At 36.3% G+C, this 24,600-nt stretch overlaps 1 protein-coding gene and 1 long non-coding RNA gene across 3 annotated transcripts in view; both read left to right on the top strand.

Moving 5' to 3' along the window:
• The window catches only part of tei (irregular chiasm C-roughest protein teiresias), a 217,414-nt gene that overhangs the window by 7,267 nt on the left and 185,547 nt on the right, over positions 1-24,600 (top strand). The window lies entirely within an intron of this gene.
• LOC149268665 (uncharacterized) lies at positions 18,323-22,989 on the top strand. Its single transcript, XR_016270370.1, has 2 exons — positions 18,323-19,747; positions 19,832-22,989. It is a non-coding gene; the product is annotated as an uncharacterized LOC149268665 (long non-coding RNA).

The raw sequence follows: 24,600 nt of genomic DNA, 5'->3' as shown, positions 1-24,600 counted from the left end.
TTGCGGTGTTAATTTAGCGGCTATTTCTGAAAATGTTTTTTTCGTATTTGTCGGTGTCTGTGTGCGTTGTTTGTAATATTTCGTTTTGGCTTCGTACATGGTGCATTTGTCTGTGGTTTTTATTTTGATTATTTCTTGCGCTTCTTTAAATTTTGGACAGTCTTTGCTGCTAGCTGCATGCTCTCCATTACAATTCACGCAGAAAGTGCGCGTGCACTGAGTAGGTTTGTGAACTGGTAGACCACATGGGTCGCAAGCCGCTGTTGCTTTGCAATACTTTGCTGTGTGGCCAATAATTTGGCAATTTTTGCATCGCATTGGGTTAGGTATATATTGTTTGACCTTTACAACGTGCCATGAAATTTGCATTTTTGGGGGAAGATTATACAAGTTGAAGGTGAGCTGCACTACGCCAGACGGGATGGTTTTGCCATCTATGAGTTTGGTGTATTTATATACATCGACAACTCCTTGAGATTTAAGTTCTTTGAGTATTTCATCATTTGTGACGTTGTTAAGGAATGGGGCATATACTGTTCCTTTACAGTAATTAAGATTTTTGTGATATTCACAAGATATTTGGCAAATACCATGGAGCTCTTTGGAAGCAATGAATTTTTCAGCTACTGTTGCGTTCTCTACGAATAGTAGAAGATTTCCGTCACGCATTTCGTTAATTTTTAATATGTTTTTGCTGATGAGTTTAATTGCACGTTCAACGGCGAAACAGGAGTATGTGGAGATAGGGTTTTTAGTGTCGGTGGCTGACATAATAATGAATTTTGGATTTGGTAAATTAGGAGTTGGGAGTTCTGGGAAAGCTTCTGCAAGTGGTGTCGGTTTTTTTCTTTTGGTTTTGGGGCTATCGCTTAGCATTGCAAAGCGATTCGCCCCTTGGCTATAATGCCCGTTGGGCATAACTGTGTATTTGACTTACTTTATGCTTATATGCTTCTGTGTATATTGAAAGACAAAGAATTAGTGCAAAAATAGAAGATAGGCGCTTGAAAAACTGATAAGCTGTGAACTGAACTCTGCGATAACACAACCGTTCGGTACGAGGTCTAGTCGACGACTGTTTAATATATAAGAAACCGTATTAGATATACAATATATATAATTTATTTTAAGACATCGATCTATCTATTTATTCATTTATTTTTAAATATATATATATTTGCCTATGATTTTATTATATCTAAAAAAAAACAAAACATTTAAATATAATTTTTTAATATATAAAATATTTTAATATTTAGTTTAATTATATACAATTGATAAATAAACCAGAATATAAATTTAGTTTAGCATACATTTGTATGGTTTTCCTCATGCTGCCTCTCGTCTCTTACATACCATCACATACCCACATCATGCCCAGTTTAATTGCACTTGTCTGTGTAGAGGGTATGAAGAGCGGGCAATGGGACTAAAGCGACGCGTGTTTCAGGCACTTCGTGTTGCTTGTTTTTAGACGCTTTCGCACGTTTGTTCGCACCTAGTCAAGCGCTTGCACGGCAACAGCATTCACACAATAGGCAGACACACGCACACACACACGCACGCACAGTCGCTGTTGTTGTGCGCCTTGTACTAAATTGCGCACAATTGAAAGCATACTTTCGGCCGGCTGCGAGCATTTAGTGTGCACTTCTTGGCCAACGCGCACGCTAACAGAATTTGAATGCAAATGTCGCCTGAGCCATCATCTACTCAGGCTCCTGGTCTCTGCCTCTCGCAGCTCCTGTGCTTTATTTATCGCACTTTCCTGTTGGCTCTCTCAACTCAACTGTGGCATTCTTTTTAGGCGTCCCAGGGACATTTGCCTGCTCTGACGTTGCTTTTGTTTGTCATTTTATTCTTCTTCTTCTTCTTCTTCTTAAAAAAAAGGTTGTATTTTTTATTTATTCAACATTACATTTAGCTGACCTTTCATTTTGAGTTAACAATGTAATATTCAGTTATTGTTTATATTTTGAATGAATATGATTTCTTAGGAAATAAATTCAAAATTTTTTGATGTAAAATTTCATTATATTTTACAGTTATTTTTTCAATTTAAATGAATGCTCTAAACTTCTTAAAATGTAGCTGGAAGCATTGAAGGTTGATCTTTTATTTTATTGATATATATGTATATATTTTTTATATAATTAATTTTAAAAATTGTAATCAATTATATTATTTATTTTAAATACTATCCGAAATATTATAATGTTAAATATCTAATTTAAAATATGATTTCTACTTCTGTTTACGATCATAAGGAATTCTGTCTATAATTCTTTTTAAATTTTATTCGAAATAAAATTCAAAATAATACAGTAAAAAGTTCATTAAAATAAAGGAGTATTGAAAAATAAAATATATTTATTTTTTACGGAATGCTGAATAAGTCAGAGCTCAATAATTAGATAATACTATATATACATATTATTTTATAGTGCTAATAATAAATCATTTACTTGGTCCTTTCATCGTCTGATGGAATACTTATAAATAAAATAAAAAAATTCGTAAATAAAAGAATTTAATTCGAAGCATAGACCGCTTTAAGCTTTTGCCTCCTAAATGTTGAATTTATAGAATTTTATTTAAGCTAATACAGCTTAAGCTTAAGCTTTATATAAAAAAAAAATAGACAGTATAAGACATTTAAGAGTAGATGCAAAAAATCATTTCAATGAAGTTTTCTAGAATATTTTATATATTATATAAATAGCAAACAATTATAAAGTCAAACAATTATAAAGTCGCAGTCTGAAAAAATAGCAAAACATCAAATAAAAACAGCTTCAGGCTTCCATTTGAACAAATACTCGGATATTTAATAAAATTTAAATGCTTTGGCAATTTTATTTATAGACATTCATAATTGCATATTTGCTTCGTTACAAACGCTTTCACTTTGAAATGTTGTTAATGATTTGCCATTTTGATGATGCCATCAAAATTCCTCAGCAGCTAATTGAACCTAATACGCTAAATCAATAATATTAAGACAGGAGGTCAAACAATGCATGCCTGCGCACTGCTGAGTGGTCGAGTGTATATATGTATGTGTGTGTGCCTGTGTGCGTGTGTGTGTGTGTGCGTATTTGTGTGTGGCTGCTGAGGCATAATTTCATTAGATTGGCCCTGGCCATAAGGCTTATCGACTACGTGGCTTAATTAGATTAATGAAAAATAGGCTTAGCGAACGAAAGTGGCTTAAAGCTATTGTGTTCAAGCCAAATCATGAATTCACTCACGCATTTCAGTTCAACTGGTGGAATATAACATAAAGTTTCCCTAAGAAAATTGCATGAAAATTGCATGAAATATTTGAGAATTGAATTCAAGCATAACCGCAAAAGTCTTCAAGTCTTCATTATGCAACGCTCGGCTGCCATTTGCCAGTCACTAATAAGGAGAGCAGCCAAAGCCAAAGCAAACTTATGGCCAAACATTTTTGGGCTGGCCAACAAATTTGTCGAACTGTTTCAAACTGAACGCTGTCCGTGACACACAACAAATGAGAATGGAATTCCCGTTTTGTTGTCGTTGTTGTTGTTGTTGTAATATCCAGTCTCTAGTACATAAGAGCCGAGGCTCCAAGCTCATAGCTTCGAGTTCCATGTTCCATTGCTGCAAGCATTTTATGTTTTCAAATTAATTTTAAACAATTTTCTTCATTTTCCTTTTATTTGTTTTTTTGCTTTTTCGTTTTCGCTCGTTTTTCGTTTTCTATGCCCCGCTTGACTTTTCGCTGGCAAAGTTGTGCGCGAGTCCGAGTTTTTGACATAATCTATTATAAGCGCTTATAATAATTTCAGCGTCAAGTTTTCTCTTAGTCTTGCGGGGTGGGCTAGCTGGCTGGGGGCTGCTTTTAATTGTAGGCGTGGCTAGACTTAATGAGACCAGTTTTGAAATGTGCGCCAGGGGTGTGATTTCCTGGTGGGCAAATGTTAACAGAATTTAATTAATATTTATGCATATATTCCAGAAGCGTTTGCTGCCCAAGTCAAACCCAAGCCGAAAGCAAGAAAGTGTTGGCAAAGGTCTGCTAAAAGTGTTGGGCAATTTGCGAATCTACTTGGTCAAATGTAGCAGCATTAATAAATCACGATAAAATTCACAAAAGTTATCTTCGAAATCACTGTGGCTGCCACTTGCGGTTCTTTTTACACACACACACACACACACACATAGGGCCAGCTTATGACAGTGACTTATTGTAGGCAGCTTTTAGGTAGCATTATGCGAGGGAGTGTGTGTGTGTGTGTGTGCTCATAAATTTAATAAAACAAAAACTTAAGTTACTGTGAGGGCTGTGAAGGCAAAGACTTAGCATTTTGTTACTTGAATCGGAAATAATTTCATTTAAAAATGTAAAAATAGAGAAATGAATTTAATTTTTTAGTATGAATTAAATTTTGTAGTAAATGTCGAACGAGTGTTTAAATTATATTAAACTGTTTGCTTCTTTTATTTATTTAAATTGAAAAAATTGTTTTTTTTTTTTTTTTTTTTTTTTTGCTAACTCTTAAGGAAGCTTAATATAATAAAAAAAATCTATAAGCATATATAAAGAAAATAATAATAATAATATATATAATATATATGAGTTTTTTTACTTTATAATAGTAATTATATAGTAAAAGACTTTTAATTATATTAAACAGGTTTCCTTTATGATTTGTGATATTTACTTAAATTAAAAAAAAAAAAAAAAATGGTTTCCTTTTTTTATTGATATGATAAAATATTTTCCGAATTCTGTTTTGCTAAATTTAAGACAGCTTAAACTTAAACAAAATTAATAATCATGTTTTTTTTTTTTTCAACAAAATAATTAAAATAATTTACTTTACATACATCACTAAATAAATAATTATAAATAATCTAATAATAATTAAAATGAAAACAAATAATAATTAATTATACATAAATCAATAAATAATAATAAAATACGAAAATAAATAATATATAAAATCTATAGAAAATTATAACACAGGAGACATTTCTTAGGAGCAATACGCCTGGTTGGCCAGGTTATTTTCATGAGAATTTAATTAATTTAGGCAGTCTGGACTTTGTCTTCAATTTTAAGAACCTGGAGATTTTACTTTAAATCTTTATATCTACTTTTTATTGCAAATCACTTTCGCTCTTTAAACTAATTTTCTCTTTGTTTTGCTTAACCTTTTGAGGCATTAAAAGATCGCGTATCGGCATATTTTGATAGTTTTATATTATATATATAATACATATATATATGTATATATTATACACTCGCACAGTTCATGTGCAATATGCGAAGAGTCGCTTTTAGCTAAAAATTTTGCCAGTGTCGGTGCCAAAAAATGCAAATTTAAAATGCGTTGGCATGTCAAAAATCCACACATACTCACACACACTCACACACACACATGCCTGGAGTGTGGCACAGGGTGCAGCAGCAGACAGTGGCACAAGGGGCCAAATGCGATGAAAATCGATAAACGAGACACAAGTGTGTGTGTGTGTATGTGTGTGTGTGTGAGTGTATGTGTGTGTGTCTGCGCTTGTCGAGGGTTAAGCTTTTAGTAGTATCTTTTGCTATGCAACTTCCATACACGATTTTGGCAAGCGTACAACAAAACGTATAAGAGACAATGAGGAAGAGGGAGAGCGAGGCATAGAGAGCGCAATAGAGTGAGCGAAAAGAGAGCTGGCAACAAATAGCTTAATAGGAAATAGCGTAAAAGCGTCGCCAGAATCGCCCTAACTACAGATACATATACATATATATATACACATACATATACATGCACACATACATATATATATATATATGTATATAGTTATATGTGGGAGGCAGCGCTGATAAGGCGCATGGGGGTGCCCATGGAATGAGCTGGCGTGGGCAGGGCTTGCACATAACTGTGCTAGCGAAAAAATCCTTGCACGTATCGCGCTCAAGAAATCGGCAAACGCATTGGCATGTCCTTTCCATCCATTGTTGTAGCTGTGATGCTTCTTCATTTCGTTGCTCTTCTTGCTAATGTTGTAGTAGTTGTTGTTGTTGGTGTGACTGTGTAAGGGTTAAGGCGTATCGGAAAGGGGTGCAACAGCGGAGCTCGCTTATCGGATAATGTCGCCCCTCGCACTGTGACTGTGTCTGTGTCTGTCTCGCTGTGTGGCATTAGTCAAATGCAAATTTTTATGGCAGTCCTCTGTCTGTTTACTGGCAGCGCCGATAAGCGCCTCGCATAAGCATATACCCCAAATGGATTTTCAGAACCAGGGCGGGCTAAGAGGAAGGAAGCTGCTCCCGCAGCATTTAAAGAAGCCCCCAAATTACAATGTATTCCAGCAGATTAGCGCATGTGAAAGTGAAACAGGTGTTGCTAAACATTGAATATGTTGTGAAAAAAGCGTTGGCAAATCGCTGATAATTGGAATCACTGATGGTTTAGATGTCGAAAACAAGCTGAAAGGATTTTAATATATTTATTAGAAAATACAAAAAATATATGAATTTATATTATTTTTATATTTTATTTACTTATTTATTTATTTGTTTTTCTTTTGCTTAAAGAGTTATAGGAAAATTTAAAAGCACGGAAATCAAAATAAAAAATGAAAAAAAAAAAAAAAAATCAATAATTAATAATAAGAATATGAAGACAAAAATGCATAAAGTTAATTTAATATTATTATTTTGACCTTTTTTCATCAATACAATTTATAGTATTAATTTGAATTGCTAACGATTATTATTTTTATAGACAAAATTGAGAAAATACATATTTTTGTGTTAAAAAAAAAAAAATTTAATTATTAATATTATATAATAATAATTAAAAAGTAATTATTACTTATTAATTTGATTATAAAAATCAACTCTTAATTTTTACTTTCAACTTTCAATTTTTTTTTTATATATAAATTCCTATACTTTAATACCAAACTTGACTTATTTTGCTTATACTAAATTTACATCGGGTTTATTGAGAAAAAAAAAAAAATAAATAAAATAAAATAAATAAATAAATAGTAGCTGCCTACACGTATATTTAAATATATATATTTTTTGTTAATAATAAAATATGGTTATTCAAAACCTTTTCTGCGTAAGATATATCTTAGAGCCTAGCGAATATGGCATTCGCTTAATCTCTCAATTTTTAAAGTATGTTCTTTAAAATTGCTGAAGCATCAGCATCCGCAACGGCAACAACGACAGCAGCAACAACAACAATCGCATTACCGTCTAACGGAAGCCGCCACAAATGAACAACATTGCCACGACCTTCCCAGCAGTGCCGACGTCTGCCCACATCCCGAAGGGGCAGGCTGCATCACGCGCCCCGAAGTAGGCAATAAGCAACGTGTTTGTGTATGTGGCACAAACATTTTAGCGTATTTTTATTACACATGCAGGCGAGTACGTCTCTGTGTGTGTGTGTGTGTGAGAGAGAGTGTATGTCGACAGGCTCATTGCTGAATTTATGAAAATTTTTGCCCTCTGATATGGGAAGCTGGAAAGCTGAGGGCTGGGCTGAAAAACATTAGCACCCAATAGAGTTTAATGCGTGCGTGTCAGCCTACACTGCTGTACAAGTATATATATGCGTGTGTGTGTGTGCTTGTGTGTGTGTGTAGAGTGTAACCCCCAGCGGATGTGTATCCTGTCTGCGTGTGGCCCCAGCTGTCGGGCTCCTGATGCCGACGCCGATGCCGATGCCAATGCCAATGCCTAACGTCAACGCTGCCAACGCCAGCGCCAATTTGCGGCTTAACATCTTTGAATTATTGAGGCGCGTTGGGGTCGGCACAGACACACACAAACACACTCACACACACACACCCATCTCTATACAGCGAAAGCCAGTGGAGGCTTCCCATCAGTTCCTTCAGTCGCTCAGTCCAGCTCAGTTTTGCGTGCTTTTGGCCAAATTAAAATTTTATCAAAATGAAATTTGCGGTTTTTGTGTGTTTAGTTTCAAATTTTTGAAGTGATTTTTCGTTGCTTGTCTGCTGAATGTTGTTGTTGTTGTTTGTGCTGCTGTTTGTTGTTGTTGCTGCTGTCGTATCCCCTGCTGCGTTTGGCATTTCCTGAGGCTGAGCGGAAGTTTTGGTTTATGAAAGCTGGCAGCGAGAGATACGCTCGGCGAATATTTTAGTTTCGACAACAAAAGCGCGATTCCAAAATCGACTGGCTAAACGGAGACTTTGGCATTCTTGTGTAGCTGCATATTAAATGAGCATTGGGTATTTGCCCTGGGAGTGGCAGTGTGTGGGTCAGTTTGTATTTGCGTGTGTGTGTGTATAGAGTAAACATTAAGTATACGCCTAGCATAAATAGAAAATGCGGCGAGCCAGTCGGCAAATGTTTATATTCAAATTGATATTGACATAGTAGCTGTGGCAATTGAAAAGAGAGCAGAAAAAAATGAAGATTGAATTCTGTGATGAAATATGCAATTTAAATGTGGATAGTTGGGTGTACCTGTATATAAAGTAGTGGTAGATTTTCTTTAAAGATTAGCTGAGCTGAGTGAGGAATAACTCAAACAGAGTACTGCTAAAAAATAAAATGAAAATACTCAATGGCCAACATTTCTATGCAAAATGTTTGTATGAGATCTTTAAATAGATGTTGTGAGGCAAAAGTACTTGAATAGCCTTTTATATTTTGTACTAGAATAAAATACTTTATTTAATAATTTGTCATGACTCACTTTAGTTTTCAAAATTATATAAAAATCTAAAAATTATTTTACCCATAGCCTAACTTTATTATAGACTTTTACAAAAAGTTCTATAAAAGAGATCATTTAACTCTTTTCCTTCTACTTTCACTTCCCTTACTTAACAACTCCTGCAAAAACTCAACAAAATGTAGTACATCTTCAGCCACAACCAATTGTCAAAGGCTCAAAGTAAACATCAGGCATCTCTCGGGATTATAAATAAAACATTTTATGTTATTTATAGACGCATGCTCGATGCCCAGCCTAACCTAACAAAAATGTTGTTCAACTGTTTGGCCGTTCATTAATTCAATTCAATTCCAAGGCATTCAATGCCATTTGCTTATAGATGAGCACGATTATAATTCACTTTTAATAACGATTTTCTGTGCCGTCAGCTACTTTCTCAGGGCTTGTAAATCTCGTTTTATGCCCCAAAACGAAAACTTTACTGACATATTTTCATATAATCTGCACCTTTATTGTCTCATCTTTGGCTATCTGCCTCGCTCTGCCGCTCTGCCTTCTACTTGCTCTTACTCTGTTTCTTTATCTTTCTTTAATTTTTTTCTTGCTCTGTTTTCACTTTGGCCCTCGCCTTGCCCCGCACTTGTGTTTACATTACACTTTAACTAAGCCGCCTAAAATTATGCAATAAACTTTACTTTTACGTGTCTCCCAACCACTTGGCATGTGCCTGCCGCTATGCCCTACACCCCTCATCCCCTTTCGTATATTTATTTATATTGTGTGCTGTTTTGTTATTCGTGTTTTTTTTTTGTTTTTTGTTTTTGTTTTTTCTTTTTGGCCGCTGCCGCACTTATCCTTGCGATTTTTGATGTTCGCGCATTGTAGCTCGTTAGAGCGGCCAGCGAGGTGGGCGGAATAGGGAATTGGTAGCCGGAGCTGGGAGCTGAGCGCTGAGAACTGGGGGGCCAAGATGCCAGCGCGGCGTTGCAAATCTTATTTGATGATGCCACGGCAAATACTTTAATTTATGCAGTAATCCTATTACAAAGCAAGTAAGAAAGCTCCAGTCGAGACTGCTCGACTAGGAGATACCCTGAACCCTCCAAGCTGATATTCTAATCATTCTGCACTTCTTTTATGCACACATACATACACATGCATCCACACGCACGCATAAGCCTGCGCTCTGCTAACTGCGCAGTAAGCAGCGACTGCGCTTGGGCTGCGCTGCAGTGTGGGCAATATTATGAGAATTTATTTGTTAAATAATTTCTTTTGTAGACATACGATCTTAATGAAACTTTTAGAGCGTAATCATATGGTGAATATGTGTGTATATTCCAAAGCCCAAGTCTCTAGTATTTGAAATACGCTTTTTACAAAAGTGATGGTGAGGGGGTGAATTTAAGGGTGGGGGTAAATTTTAACAAAAATCGAAATTGTATAAATTGCATATAAGCATACATTAAAAATTTGGAGACTCTAGCAATAAGGGTGTAGAAGATATAATTTTATAACTGCTTTTCGATAAGGTTTTTTATCGATAAAAAAAGATCGGGATGGGTTATCGATTTTTAATGATAAACTTGATATGCGCGCTGTAATTACGGACATTTTAAAAAAAATTTGAAGTCTCTAGCTCTTATATCTTCTGAAATCGACGCGTTCATACATACGGACGGACGGACGGACGGACGGACGGACGGACGGACGGACGGACGGACGGACAGACAGACGGACAGGGCCAAATCGACTCAGCTCGTCGCCCTGATCAAGAATATATATACTTTGTGGGGTCTGCCACGCCTCCTTCTGCCTGTTACATACTTTTAACAAAACCATTATACCCTGATTTCCCATTTTCAATGGGTTCAGGGTATGAAAACAGCAACAACAACAGGAGCAGCAGCAGCAGCGACAAACGGGACGAGCTTGATGGCAACCATAAAACAAAACAAAAGAAGAAGAAGAAGAAAAAAAAAAAAAAATCAGCAAGCATTCCACATAAAGCACTGATCGACTGACAGTTACTCTTTACTTTATACTGAAAATATATTATTTGTATTAAAATTGTGAATTAAAAATAAAATTATGAATTTGTATATTGAAATATATTGTTTTTATTCTGTTAATAATACTATAATGACTAATAATATTTTATTATTATTATTATTTTTTTTTTTTAAATATAAAATAAGGCTGATAACTACAATTTAAACAAAAAATAATATCTATGCTGTTTAAAATTAATTTTTTATAAATAACAAACACTTATGCAGTTCGAAAATAATTTTAATATATTTTATAAATTTTAATTTTAATTTAAATAATTGTATTTGACTATCTCAATTTTATTTTTTTTTTTTTTAATTTATTTATTATAGCCATCCTTATCCCTAACATACATTACGGCTCAGTGGAGTATTCTTCTTGCCTTCGTTTACAGGGTATAACGAGGACAGTGACAACAACAATGCATTTATGCCTTGACTAGATTTTTACTTTCTTTGCCCAGTTGGTTGAGCATTTTATTTTGTTTTCATTTCGTGGACCAACACCAAGAACCTGTGCACAATTCCAGGCCTTCCTAGCCACGCCCACAGCCCAGCGCCCATCGCCCATCGCCCAATCCCTTAGTTCATAGCCGATGCGACTCATTTGCATTTTCTGCGCGTTTGCCTTTGGGTTCTGGTATTTTGTTTTCCTTCTTCTTCTACTCTTCTCATTCTTTTTTTCGCTGTTGTTGTCTTTTGCTTTTGTATTTTCATTTTGTGCGCCTTTAGCTTTGCTATTTGCCGCATCTTCGCGTCTTAGCAGCAATTCAATTTATTTTAATTTCTGCTTTTAACACAAAAAATTACCAATTCAATTTTATGACTTTATTCCATGCGCCCCCGTGGCCCTCTGGCCCTGTGGCACGGCCACGTGGAGCATTTCACAAAAGCAGCTGCCATAGATCTGCAGCTCGCTTGACACCGAATCGAAGCAAATGCCGCAAAGAAGAAGACAAAATACAACACAACAAAACGTGCAACGCGCGCGGGCAGGAGCAGGAGCAGGAGCAGGAGATTTCAGCACTTGTCTATATATAAGAGTTTAAATATATATATAATACATATACATCTATCTATATGTAGATCTATCTCTCTATATATATCAGCTTTATTGCAAGTTGTTTGCGCTATTTTTTGTATTTTTTTGTACTGTTTTTTTTTTCGCTCAGTTCCTTAGTTTCTGAATGCAAACAGCTGCCTCAGCTCCTGCCTGCTCTCGGTCGCTTGTCATCTTGTATCGCACTATGCAAATCACTTTATAAATAAATTTGTGAAGCGTTTGGCAAACTTTACTCAGCTCAGTATGTGCTCTTAGCTACACGATTCTCAGCTAGCTCTCCAGCTCCTGAGCCCTCCTCTGCTGCTACTCATTCGCTTGTCTCTCAGCTCACATTGAAAATCAGCTTAAATCGATGCAAGTGTTAATGGAATGGGGCTGTCTATGCTGCCAGCAGGAGTTGGTTAGAATTTAGGGGCGGGTGGGAGAGGGCGCTGCTGTACGTGACTCAGTGCTTGTAAGCTAATCGGATAATATATCTTGGGGCTTGTTCATTGTGCATTGGCAGTAAGCGTATATAGATGTATGTATATTGGGTTCAAGTAAATAGTTTAGCAAGTAGGTGATATATAGAGCAATATTATTAATCTACTTTAAATAATTTATATTTGAGCTGAGAGAAAATCATCTACAATGTACCTTCAATTCATTAGCCTTTGAAAAACAGACAAACAATGAATGCGAGCAAGTGAGCTGCCTAAGCAGTCAATCAAAATGCTTGGGCTGTGATGGCACGTCAAAGGAATAACATCAAACATTAATAAGCAGCCCAATACTCCCTCTCTCTCTCTCTCTCTCTCTCTCTCTCACTCTCTCATTCTCTCCCTCTCTCTGCACGTGACACTTTTTGCCGCTGAACTTATGTAAAACACGTCAGAACAGCGGAAACCTTTACCAAAGGGAGCCGACTGATGGCAGCTCACTCAATCAATGATGATGCCGCGTCCCGCGTTCCGCTTCGTCTGCCCGCATTTGTCTCTCATTTTAGCTGGGGGCGTGGCATGGCGATAAAAAGCAAATATAGTCAGTCATAAACATTTCATGAAGACACAAAAACAACAACAACAACAACAGCAACAGCGCAAAAATACGTAAAAATAACTGAGGTAAGCAGAAAGTTGCCGCGTTTATCAAGGATGAACTGCAGTAAAAATGGGGCTAGGTAATAAAAGCAGCCAAGGCAGGAGAGAGTCAGCAGCAAAACAGGATGTGGACGAAGTCTACTGAAATGATGTAGAATAAACAAAAATGTAATATGCCCGCCGGTCACAGAGAGCACAGAGGATAGAGCTCAGCTCAACGCGGCTCAGCGCGGCTCAGCTCGGCCAACGTTTCGAAGGAGGCGAACAACATGTGGCAACGCCGCAACGCCAGCTGCCCTGGGTTATCCAACACTGACGCTCGCTCCCTTGGCCAATTGTTAAACACCGAGAGACTAGACAATGATACAGTGACAAAACCAAAAGATGTTCGACATTTACACACGGAATTGCTGGAGTCTGAGTGCACAAAGTCGCGGCACAAGCGAAAACCAATTTCGTGTTGGTCTTTAAATGGCGAAACAAAAAGTGACAGCAGCAGGAGCAGCAGGAGCAGCAGCAGGAGCAGCAGCAGGAGGAGGACTGCCATCAGCAGCTGCCTCCTGCTCTAACGTTTGGCTTGTTGTTATTTTGGCATTGGTTAAAATGTAAATTTTATCTGCACGTTAAATGGCTATAGAAACAGATACAGCTATAGATTTAGCTATAGATACAGCTATAGCTTCAACTTCAGCTCGAGCCAATGCGATTTTTATGTGACAGAAAATCTGTGGAAAATGCTTTTGCTATTGGCTTTGCTCTTTCTTTTCTTTTTTTATGGCGAATCGTTGAGCAAAACTAAACTAAAACCGAACAAAATTGACTTAGTGTGTGTGTGTGTGTGTGTGTGTGTGTGAGGGGTTGGGTGAGTGTCTGCGTGTGTGTGTCCGTGCGTGTGTGCACTCCATTCGATTGATAAGCATGCCATTTCTATATTGGTTTTTGGCCAGTTTTGCTTGTCAAAGACTCGAGCACAAAGTGTTGCAATGAAATTGCTCAAGCACAGTTTTATGCTATTTAGTTAAATGTTAGTTTTCTTTTGCTTAAGTGAAAGTAGTTGGCCAAGCCTTGCGATTGCTAAGAAATTGTTTTCAAATGGAAGATTTGTGCTAAAATATTTATTTGTAGTTTTAGTAAACAAATCAGATTTTGATTCTTTGCATTCCTATATAGTTTTATAAATATAATACAATATGAAATTCCTTATCATTGTAACCAAAATAATAGTTGGCCCACTCCCATTGAATTTTCCTATTTTCGCAAATCTTTCATCGAGTTTTTCTCTTCACATTTCCAAGCTTACTTACATTTAGTGCAATTCGATCCTATGAAATATTTCTTGTGTTTGCAAAGAAGAATTTATTTTGCATTTACTTTTGCAATACTTTGTTTATTTTGTGCTTCAAATTGGCATTGAGAAAAGTGTTTTCATTTTTTGAAAATTAACAAATATAAAATGTTTGAAAAGTGCTGCCACATGGTCGAGGAATTGCAATTGTTATTATCTTGCCATCATTTTTGCTGGGCTGCCACATTGGCAACGCACTTTTATCTAAATAGAAACTGACAACATCTAATATTTGATGTTTTTTTCATCTTCTCTTCTGCTTCTTTCTTTTTTTTTTTTTGTGGTAGGGTGGCAACACTTGCCAGCTGGCCATCGTTGTCTAGCTTTGGTTTCGTAGCTAAATAAAAACATTGCTTTAATATTTGCTCTTAATTAAATTCGAGTTCTCTCGAGCGTAAAGCCAAAACCGGAAAAATAAGAAGAAGAAAAAGAGGTGCAGAAGCTGAATTGGAAACTTTTCCGAGAGGGAGAGGGAGAGGGAGAGAGAGTGAGTGAGTGCTAGAGTAGGACAGCCATCTGTATAAGTAAGCTGGTAAAAACCACTTAATCCAATTTAAGAATGCAAGCACTTGAGCCTGTGTGTGAGTGTATGCATATGTGTTGAGCGTTTCGCATGCATTATGCAGTGCTGGAAAATATATTTTTATTTCTTCCACTACCACTTCCACCTCTATTTCTAGTTCTTGCTGCCCTAAAGTATGCGTAGCTTTTGTGCTCTTCAGGGGTTTTTATCACTGCTAAGCCATAAAATTGTTGGGGATTGCCATTTATTTAAAGAGCAAATGCAAAATAACTGTTCTAAAATATTAGTAGTTTCCCAGCCAACAGCGAGCGTATGTGTGTGTGTGTATGTGTGTGTGTGTGTGTGTGTGTTTGCTTGTTTGCTCTCTCTCTCTCTAGTTGGTCCAGTTGCTGGTCATAAATTTTGGAGCAATTTTTTTCGCTGCTGCTCACATTACACGAGCCCAGATTAAGGTTTCATACACAGACACAGAGACACATTCGCAGAGACGGAGCCAACCCCAAGTCCAATGGGCAGCAGTATATTTTGCATGCTTACACAAATTTTTCGTCGTTTTCGTGCAGCCACCCCGTCGAATCTTATCAGCAGGGGATGCTCGGGCTGTTGGGCCCGCGTTGGCCATTGTTTGGCCAGCAAATTTATATATTAGGTCATTAGGTTTGTAATAATTTGTTTTGGGGCACATGTAAATGTTTGTCGTAGTTCTTGTTATTGGCATCATTGTTAATGTCAGCGCTTGGGGCCATTAAATGGCCCCACTTTCTCTCTATCTCTCTCTCTCTCTCTCTGCAGGCTCATACGTGTGCTGGACTGCCCATGTGGCCTATTAGGCAACATTGTGTTTTAATTAAGCCCAAGCTGCAGCTGGCCAAAAACTAGGTTATGCAGCTTTAATGGCCCTTTGACTATGCAGCGCCTACAACTATGCGATAAGTTGCTGCATTTTTGAGTAGTTGTCGTTCTAGTTGCTAAACAATTTTCTAATTAAATGATTTTCGCCTGCAGGCCGACAAAACTATGCACAAAAACTATTTCGGCGCCATTCACATTCGCATTCGCATTCGCATTTCGATTTGGCAGAGGCCGAAACTACACTTAATTAAGTTTTTGCGCCATGATTTCGGAAATTGAATGTCGGCCCACAAATAGCCCAAAATTCTCTCCTAAAAGTCCGCTGATAGTATTTTTTTTTTGTATTTTGTTGTTGTTGTTAATTCGCATGCTAATGCCGCAAAGTAGGCAATAAAATTGCCCAAAACTAGTTTAGAGCACCGTTCCGGCTGAGGCTACGCTTTCAGCTATAGTTATAGCTGTTGCTGTTGCTGTAACTCGGTATCTGTGCCACTGCACTATGGGTCAAACGCCCGATTTTTTGGAATTAATTAATAACTTTTAAATCAGTAAAGATAATTCAATTTGTTTTTTTGCATTTGACTTTTGTTTGCAACACGCATTTGTGATGAAAAAATGGGCGTGGTATCGCCCCTCTTTCATATTATTAGCTGTCATAACTTTTGTGCTTTTTAAGTTATTTACACCAAATTTACATATTAGATGTGTTTTCATGTTTTAAAGAATCTGTAAAAAAATTATCAAAATCGGTTAACTACATCATATAGTTTTTATATGTAGAAGTTGAGAAAAAATTTTTTCAAGGAGTAAAAGGTTATATTTTATGATCTTAAGAACAAATAACATTAAAATATATCTCTTTTATTGCTAATCATCGTATTCTTCATTATATGAAGCTAGCATGCCATAAACCTCAAAATTTGAAGTGTCCTGCCTTTCGAACAGGCTTATTTCCTCTTCCTCACCTGCGACGAGGTTAGTTGCTGAAAAATGAAATTGCGCAAAAAGTGCGCAAAAGTGCACGTTGAACTTATAGATCTTAGCTCGGAATTGAATACTTTATAAGATGGCCGTAAATTCATCGCTACAAAATGCTACAAGCACAAGTTTTCTCTTATCAAAGACAAAATTTTTTTTTTTACTGATGTCAAAAGCAGCTTTTTGACTTACTCAAAACTTCACATCACATAACGATTTTGGACAATACAAACACGTAAAAACAAAGAACAAGCCCGATTCTATATTTTCCACCACAAATTTTGATCTAATTGTCATTATTTTTATTTCAATTGGCGATTGAAATTCATATAAAGTTTTTACAAAACTGATGATGTGCGTGTCATGCATAACAGCTCTGTTTAACAGCAGTTTTGTTAGCAGATCGCGCCTCTGTTAAGATTCTGAGTATGTAACATTTATATATAGAGTATTTCTAATAGATTGGCATTAAAATTTTGTAAATTTTTTCAACTTGAAAATAAGACTTTTTTCCAAAAAATCGGGCTTTTGACCCATAGTGCACTGCCAGGAAATGTCTCAGTTTCGGTGCGTAATTTTCCAGCAAGCACTGTCTGTCCTCTGTGCGTGTGTGTTGTCCACTCTGTGTGCCTTTTGCTATTTATGTTCGCATGTCCATGAGCGCATGACCTCCATATAAAATAAATTACTTTAGTTATCTAAATGCCTTACCTACAAGCATACACACACAAGCACAGAGAGGACATAAGACACACTCACACACACATACATATATACGTTATGCCCGCTTTCTTCTTCTCTCTTTCACTTACTCTCTTTCTCTTGTCTTTTCGCTGCGTTGTCTTCGAGCTTCTTTTTTTTTTTTATTATTATTTATTTTTTTTTTTTTTTTACTAGACACAATGGTTTTGAAATACATATTTGAAATGGGGTAGTTTAGCTAAGATATTGAATGTTCATTTCAAATTTGGCTCTAAATATTTTTAATTTGTTTCTTGATTGTTGTCTTTTTTTTTAATTTTGATATTTTTAACAGTTGTATTAATTAATTTTAATTTATTTATTATATCAATTGTTCTATTAAAAATTTTATTCATTTATTTTATAATCATCACAATATTTATTAACCTCTTAAATAGTTTGCAAGAAATTCTAGAATATAAAATAGAATGAAAACTGATTGATTCTGAACTTTTATATATCTGAATATTATTTATATTATTATTATTATTTTTTTCTATTATTTAGAAGTGGAGAATATAATAGAAAAAAAAAAAATAGATTCTGAATTTTTGTATATCTGATTATCACTTAATTTATTTAATTTATTTTTATTTAAGTATTATTTTTAAGTCGAGAATAACATAGAAACAAAATTGATTCTGATATGTTATATATCTGATTATTATTTATTTTATTTATTTATTTATTTTTTTTAAAGTAATATTTTGAAGTGGAGAATTATCAACAATAATAAAAATATAAACAATTTTCATATTCCAAAATAGCTTCTCGAGCGTATATTGTGTTCGTTCAGAAAATTTGGCCGTAATATGTTGACCCTCTTTGCTCGGCGCTCATTGCTGCGCATCCCTTTTGGAGCTCGTCTTTTTGCTTTTAGCCAAACAAATGATAACAATAAATTACACTCTCGAGATTTGGACGAGCTTAAGTATGAAGTGCAGCCAGTCGATGTCGATGCGCCCTGCCAAAATAATGAAGGCAGAGCTGTGTGGGTGAGCGTGGGGCGTGGGAGTGGGAGAGGCGGCGGGGTTCAGCGGGTTCACGGAAACGAGGACGCGGTTCGGACGCCACATCAAGTGGCAAACGCACTTGGGGTTTTTTTTCTTCTATTCTTTTCGCTCCTTTTTATTTATTTTCTGTGCTTTTTTTTCGAGAGAGGGAGAGAGAGAGAGAGAAAAAGCAAAAAGGAAAAACAGGAAAAGACAACAACAATGGAAGCTGGGCAACAAAAATAAATGTTCTAATTTAGCGACTCAATTTGTGTAGTAAATTTATCAAAAGGCTGCCAGTGAGCTGCTCGGCTTTGTATAGCAGTGTATGTGTGTGTGCCACGCCCACACACACAGACACTCAGATATATTCGCTCATGTAGCATTTTAGTTGCCATTTATAAATGTTGCTCACCTTCATTGCTTTTTGCGTTGTTCTTCTTGTTGTTTTTGTCTTATTAATTTTTGGTCTGTGCGGTCAGCAGGTAATAAATCTAGCCAGGTGATAATAAGTGCCATTCGCAGCGATTTGTTTAGTTTTTATAGCACACATTTAGGCATTGTTGGAGCTGTGCACGTTGCGTCCTACTTAAGTGTGACGCCATCAGCATTGGGGCAAGAAGCTATAAAGCTGCCTCTCGACAGCCCCAACCCCCCTTCCACACCACCAGAAAAAAAGGTGTTTGAATAATGTTCAACACTATGCGTGTGGGCGTGGCCCGTGTTAGTGCTTAAGGCAGTTAACTGTTGGGCAGTTAGCTCGAATGCCGTTCAGGAGATTTGCCAATGCCAACATGGCATTTGTATGTATGTATGTATAAATGCTTTTAAGATAATGTATCTGTTTCTTATCTGCCAATTTTATTTATCCCACCAATTGAGGTGTCAAATACATTTACTTTATGTATTAACTGTACTGAAATTCTATCTACTCAGAAGCTGAAGAGAAATTACGCTTTCTGAATGATTGTAGGGATTTTATTTTCAAGCTACATTCAAATGCTAACATTAGCCTAAACAGAAAAGCTTCGGGCTAACAAGATAATGAGCAAAAATATTATTTTAACTGGAATCTCGAACCACTTAAACAGCAGCCAAATTAGCTAAATTTATATTCATCAAAGCTGTTGCCATCGCTGCGCTTTGCGCTGGCATAAAGTAGGCCTTAAAATAAATTTTCTACATGCTTTATGTTCTTTTTTTTCGAAATACTTTCCTGCTGTGTTTATTTATTTTTGTTTTTCATTTTATTATTATTATTATAATTTTTTTTTTTTTGCGCCACAAAATAAAGTTGTTTTAAGCCCCGAGCTGTGCTCTAAAACAAACTAAAATTAAACACTCGCCTGAAATAAAAGAGAAAGCGAGTGCAAAAGAGAGACAAAAAGTGAGAGAGAGGAAGCGAGAAGGAGTCGAGTCTGGCAGGCCTGAAAGTATGTTTAACAAGTGCACTTTGCTGCTGCTTAGCGCCTATTTTGATGGCTTTAAACAATTTTATGGCATTTTTATGATACCAGGAGTCGCTGGGCAGAACTTGGAGCAGAAGTGTGCAGCCAAAGCCAGGCAAAGCCAGCCAGCCAGCCTTAGCCTGGCCTCAATAAAAGTTTTGAAGTGCGCTAATATTACAGGTCCACTTGGGAGCACGCTTCAAGTTGTACTTCGTTATGTTTATGGCTTTTGATTTGTGTTTTGGTTTCCACTGTGCTGTAATGAATTTTCATTGTTATCCAATTTCCGGGTCTGTAGCTGCAGTTGTCCAATTCACTTTAGCCCAGCGAAACGCCAATTCATGCTGTGTCCTCGCCGAGCAGATTAAAAATTGAGTCTGAACATCCTAAGCGAGCTTGGAACGAAATCTAGAACCGACTTGAAATTGACTTTAAAGTTTAGATTGCTTAAAATATTAATTACAAATTATTATAGTTAGTATAAAATATTCAAAACAAAATTATTAGACAGTCTAATTAAATTATGAAGTAGAGTAGATTATTTATTTTATTTTAAATTATTTAGTGGAGCATCTGTATAGATTGAATTGATGTTTATCAATTTATCATACTTTTACAACAATTTTAATTCAATTAATTTAAAGGCCAAAGTATCAAATATATACAAATTCTCCACATCATAATAAAAACTAAATCCCTCTATTCAAGAGAGTGGATGGATTATTGATTACAAATAAAATGTAACGCTCCCAAAAAATATGGCACCTTTTTTTTTTTCGATATATCATTGAATGAATGAATGTAAATGAAACTTTACAGACTTGAAACGTTTTCTTTTTTATCAAATAAAATTTGTTTCATTTGAATAGGAATATTTGTTTATGTACATTTTTATTTATTTATTTTTTTAATTAAATTAATTTAATTTAAATGGGAGTATTTGTTGATGACACATACATTTGTAAAAAACAGTCTCTATATAGATTTATTTCAGATGACGTTTACTCACTGGAGTATTCGTTGATGAGATAGAAATTTGTAAACTTTTAAAAATGTGTTTATCTATTTTTATTTAATATGACATTCGCTCAGACTTTATCGACTTTCGTTTAATAAAATCCTTAAATCTTTATTGATATTTTTTAATACTTTTTCTATAAAATTTAACTCCATTCACGCTCATTTCTGACATCACTAGAGAAGTTGTAAAATATTATTTGATGATCTCATTGCTGCGCAGAACAAGTTTGTTCAGCAACTACAATTCCTGCTCCAAAGTCCCATTCAACTCACACAATATATGATTTAACTGATGAGGAAACTCTTATCGGAACAGCTGTAACAGCAATCATGAAGTATCCGTATGTGTGTGTGTGTGTATGGGGGTATTGCTTTCTGTATATCTAGCACATTATTAAAAAAGCCCCAAAGTGCCATAATTTTTGGCAGTGATTGGATAGCTCACGAAGTAAAAATCGGATCGTAAACTTGCACCGCGAATTGTTGCATGGATGCTCGCAATGAAGCTGGACTATTTGCCGCTGGCTGACTGACTATCTGGCTGGTTGGCTGGCTAGCTGGCTGGCTGGGTGAATGCGTTATTAGGTCAGTTGTAGTTGCTGTTGGCGCCAGCAGTTAGCCTGGCTTATTGTTCGCATATCAATGGGCCAGTCTATAGACTATGGTTACGTTGGATACGCTCGGAACGTATTGTTTTGGTGGCCCAGCAGCGAGCTGGTAAAATATTATTTTTATTTGCTTGAGCGAGCACATTTGCAGCATCGCGCAGCAAAGGAAACTGCTGACTTCACCTTGATGCTTGCGCTTTTCATTGCGATTCCCACACACATACACTCACGCACGCACACACATGCATATAGCATTGCAATTTTCTTCAGTTACTTTTTTTTTATATTTATTTTTTTCCATTTCTGTGTGTGTGTTTTTTTGGCAACGTTGGCAAAACACGCTTGAGCTCCCAGCGGCCCTGAAATCAATATGGTTTCGACGCCAACTCTTTGCAAGTTAGCAAACTGCCACAGTTGTGCATCAGAGAGAGAGAGAGAGAGAGTGAGGCAGAGGGAGCGCCCAGCTCAAACAATCTAGGCGCCCAGCATCCGTAGGACTCTGACTCTGACTCTGCCTGGCCCCGACCTAGTTGGGGTCTGTCGAGCAAAAACGAATTTTCTTGTCATATTTTCAATTTGTGTCGCTTCGCTTCGCTTCCGAAACTTGTAGGTGTCAGATTCTCTGCTGCTTTATGGCCCAAGTTGACAATTGCAATAAAAATGTTGGCAGGGATTATAACAAGCATATAATGTCCCACCTATTCCTTTCCGCCGGTTGCTTGCATTCTCTGCCTCCCTTTCTCTCTCTCTCTCTCTCTCTCTCTCTCGGCCTTCATGCTGGGGTCAGTCAAGGATACAAGTGCCGCCAATGTTGCAACGTTTCACCTTTCAATGTTTTGCTTTGCTTTGCTGTTTCTTTTGCTGTTGTTTTTGCTTTTGCTTTTCCTTTGCCATGTCATGTGCAAAATGTCAATTGTGCTTAAGAGCAAATGTATTTGATTTCAGCTCGGTTGCAATGGTGACGACGCTTTGTGCGGCTTTGTGCCCCACCAGAATCCCTCCGCTCCAGAGTCCACATTCCACGTATAATCTGCAGCTCAGTGATGCATTGGGGCAAGAATTTTCCTATTCCCAGTGGCTTTTTCCTTTTTTCTTCAAATAATGTTGATCTATTGCTGGAAATCCCACATGGGAAGACTTGAGGATTAACTGCTTAAATGGCTGACTCGAAATTGCTTTGGTTTTTGAGAGAAAAAAATGGGTCTTAGGCGGATGTTGTAAAAAATATTTAATAATTTGATATAAATAGGTAGAAATAATTTTTTTTAAATATATAAATAATTAAAAAATATAAATAAAATAAAAAATAAATAAGAAAAAATATTAAAATATAATAAATAATAAATAAATAGAAGCAATAATAATAATAATAATAATAAAAAACAAGTAAGAACGTTGCAGTCGGGCGATACCGATTGCAGAAGACTCATTCACAGCCCAAACGCTGTCAACCAGAGTATATAGTGCAATTTTCAAGTCTAGTGCGCAACAAAAAACAGGGCATGATCCCATTTAAAATGGGAAAATCATCGATAGCTATTGCTATGATCATTGCATAATTGCATTCAAATTACATGCATATGTATATAATTTATACAATTTTGACTTTTAATAATATACATGTATTTATATCCATATATTGGATACCGGCTTCAAGCTAGCAGCAGATCAGCGCGATTTTACTATACATGTGCACACACTCATCGTCTATTCTATGCGTACAGACAGAAGCGCGCATTCTTAGAATTTCGATTGATTTCTGGACTTTCTAGCCGTTACTGTAGTTTTGTCTGATGACGCTCTCTTATTAAGCTATTCTATTTTAGCAGCTGAGTGCTCGAGCAAAGCAATGGCGCGGGTGCTAAGGGCGACGCAAGTAACGTTAGAGTAGGGAGGTTCGAACCTCTACTATTTTTTTTTTTTTTTTTTTTTCATACATTTTTCGTTTTTTATAAAATAGATATTTTATTGGGAAGGTGCGAGCTTGACTGAATGGCACTTAATACTTTTCATTTTCTTAGTCGAATAATTTTATAAGTTTAAATTTGTTTCTTCTTAAATAGCCCTCAAATACATATATGCAAATACATACATATGTATATATGTAAGTCTGCACGCATAGCATCAAGCATTCCAGCCTTATACACGCGCTCATTTGTATGTGTGTATGTATGCACACATAAATGCGTACTCTAGCATATTCTAAGAATCTCGTTGCGATTGATTTGTCTTTGCATTGTTTTTGAATTTCCAGCCACCACTCTGGCTTTTCTTTGCTATGTGGCGTCATAACAATAATGTGATTTCGTTTTAACTTCTATTGATCGAAACGACGCGGTGGTGCTGTAGGCTGAAGCGCCGACGACCATTATTTTAGCTATTTTGACAAACATGCTGTTTGGGTTGGGTGCGAGTTCAAATCCCGCGGAAAACACTTTTTTGTAAATTGCAAATTTTTGTTATTTTAGCTTCTTTTAAATTTTTTTTAAATTCATAAAAATGTTTCCTTTTGTATTATGAATATCTATTAAGCTTATTTATATGTACAAATGCATAAATAGATGGCTGACGCATATAAATGTCGCGATACGGGCACTGTAAATGCCGATTGCCACGCCCCTAGTGGCCGTCGACTCCTCAATTTTAGCCAGTTCTTAGAACGAGTAACCGGTTACCTAAATGCAAAATTTGAATTCTTACGCTCAAAAAATGTGAAAATTACAGGGTATTTTTCGATATGTCACGCCCCTAAAGAGGCTTAAAAATTATTTTTGGGGCATCGATAGAGGAGGCTACCAGTAACTTAACTATCTAAATTTGAAGCTTCTAGCTCTTAAATTGTAGGAGATATAAACTTTTGCGGTTTGCCACGCCCCCTATGGGCGGACATATATCTACCATAGCTCGTTGGACTTGGGTGATCAAGCCGCGTATATATACCAAATTTCAGATCTCTAGCATCAATAGTGCCTAAAATATAGCAGAATTCGAAAAATCACTATATCTTCAGGTCCGATTTGCCACGCCCCTAAGGGACGTAGATATATAATTTTTTCACCCATCTTCATAGAATTAAAACATTAGCTTACGTGCATTCTAGGTTTATAACTTTAGGAGATACAGTTTTGTCCGATTTGCCACGCCCCTAATGGGCGGAGATATATCCGCCATAGCTTGTGATCTTGGGTGGTTGGCGCGGACCTACATACC

Source organism: Drosophila arizonae, chromosome 5 (genome assembly GCF_054131065.1).
Source record: "Drosophila arizonae isolate 15081-1271.41 chromosome 5, UAZ_ARI_1.0, whole genome shotgun sequence".
NCBI lineage: Eukaryota > Metazoa > Arthropoda > Insecta > Diptera > Drosophilidae > Drosophila > Drosophila arizonae.
Note: the sequence above shows the minus strand (reverse complement) of the source record. Positions and strands in the feature narration are given on the sequence as shown.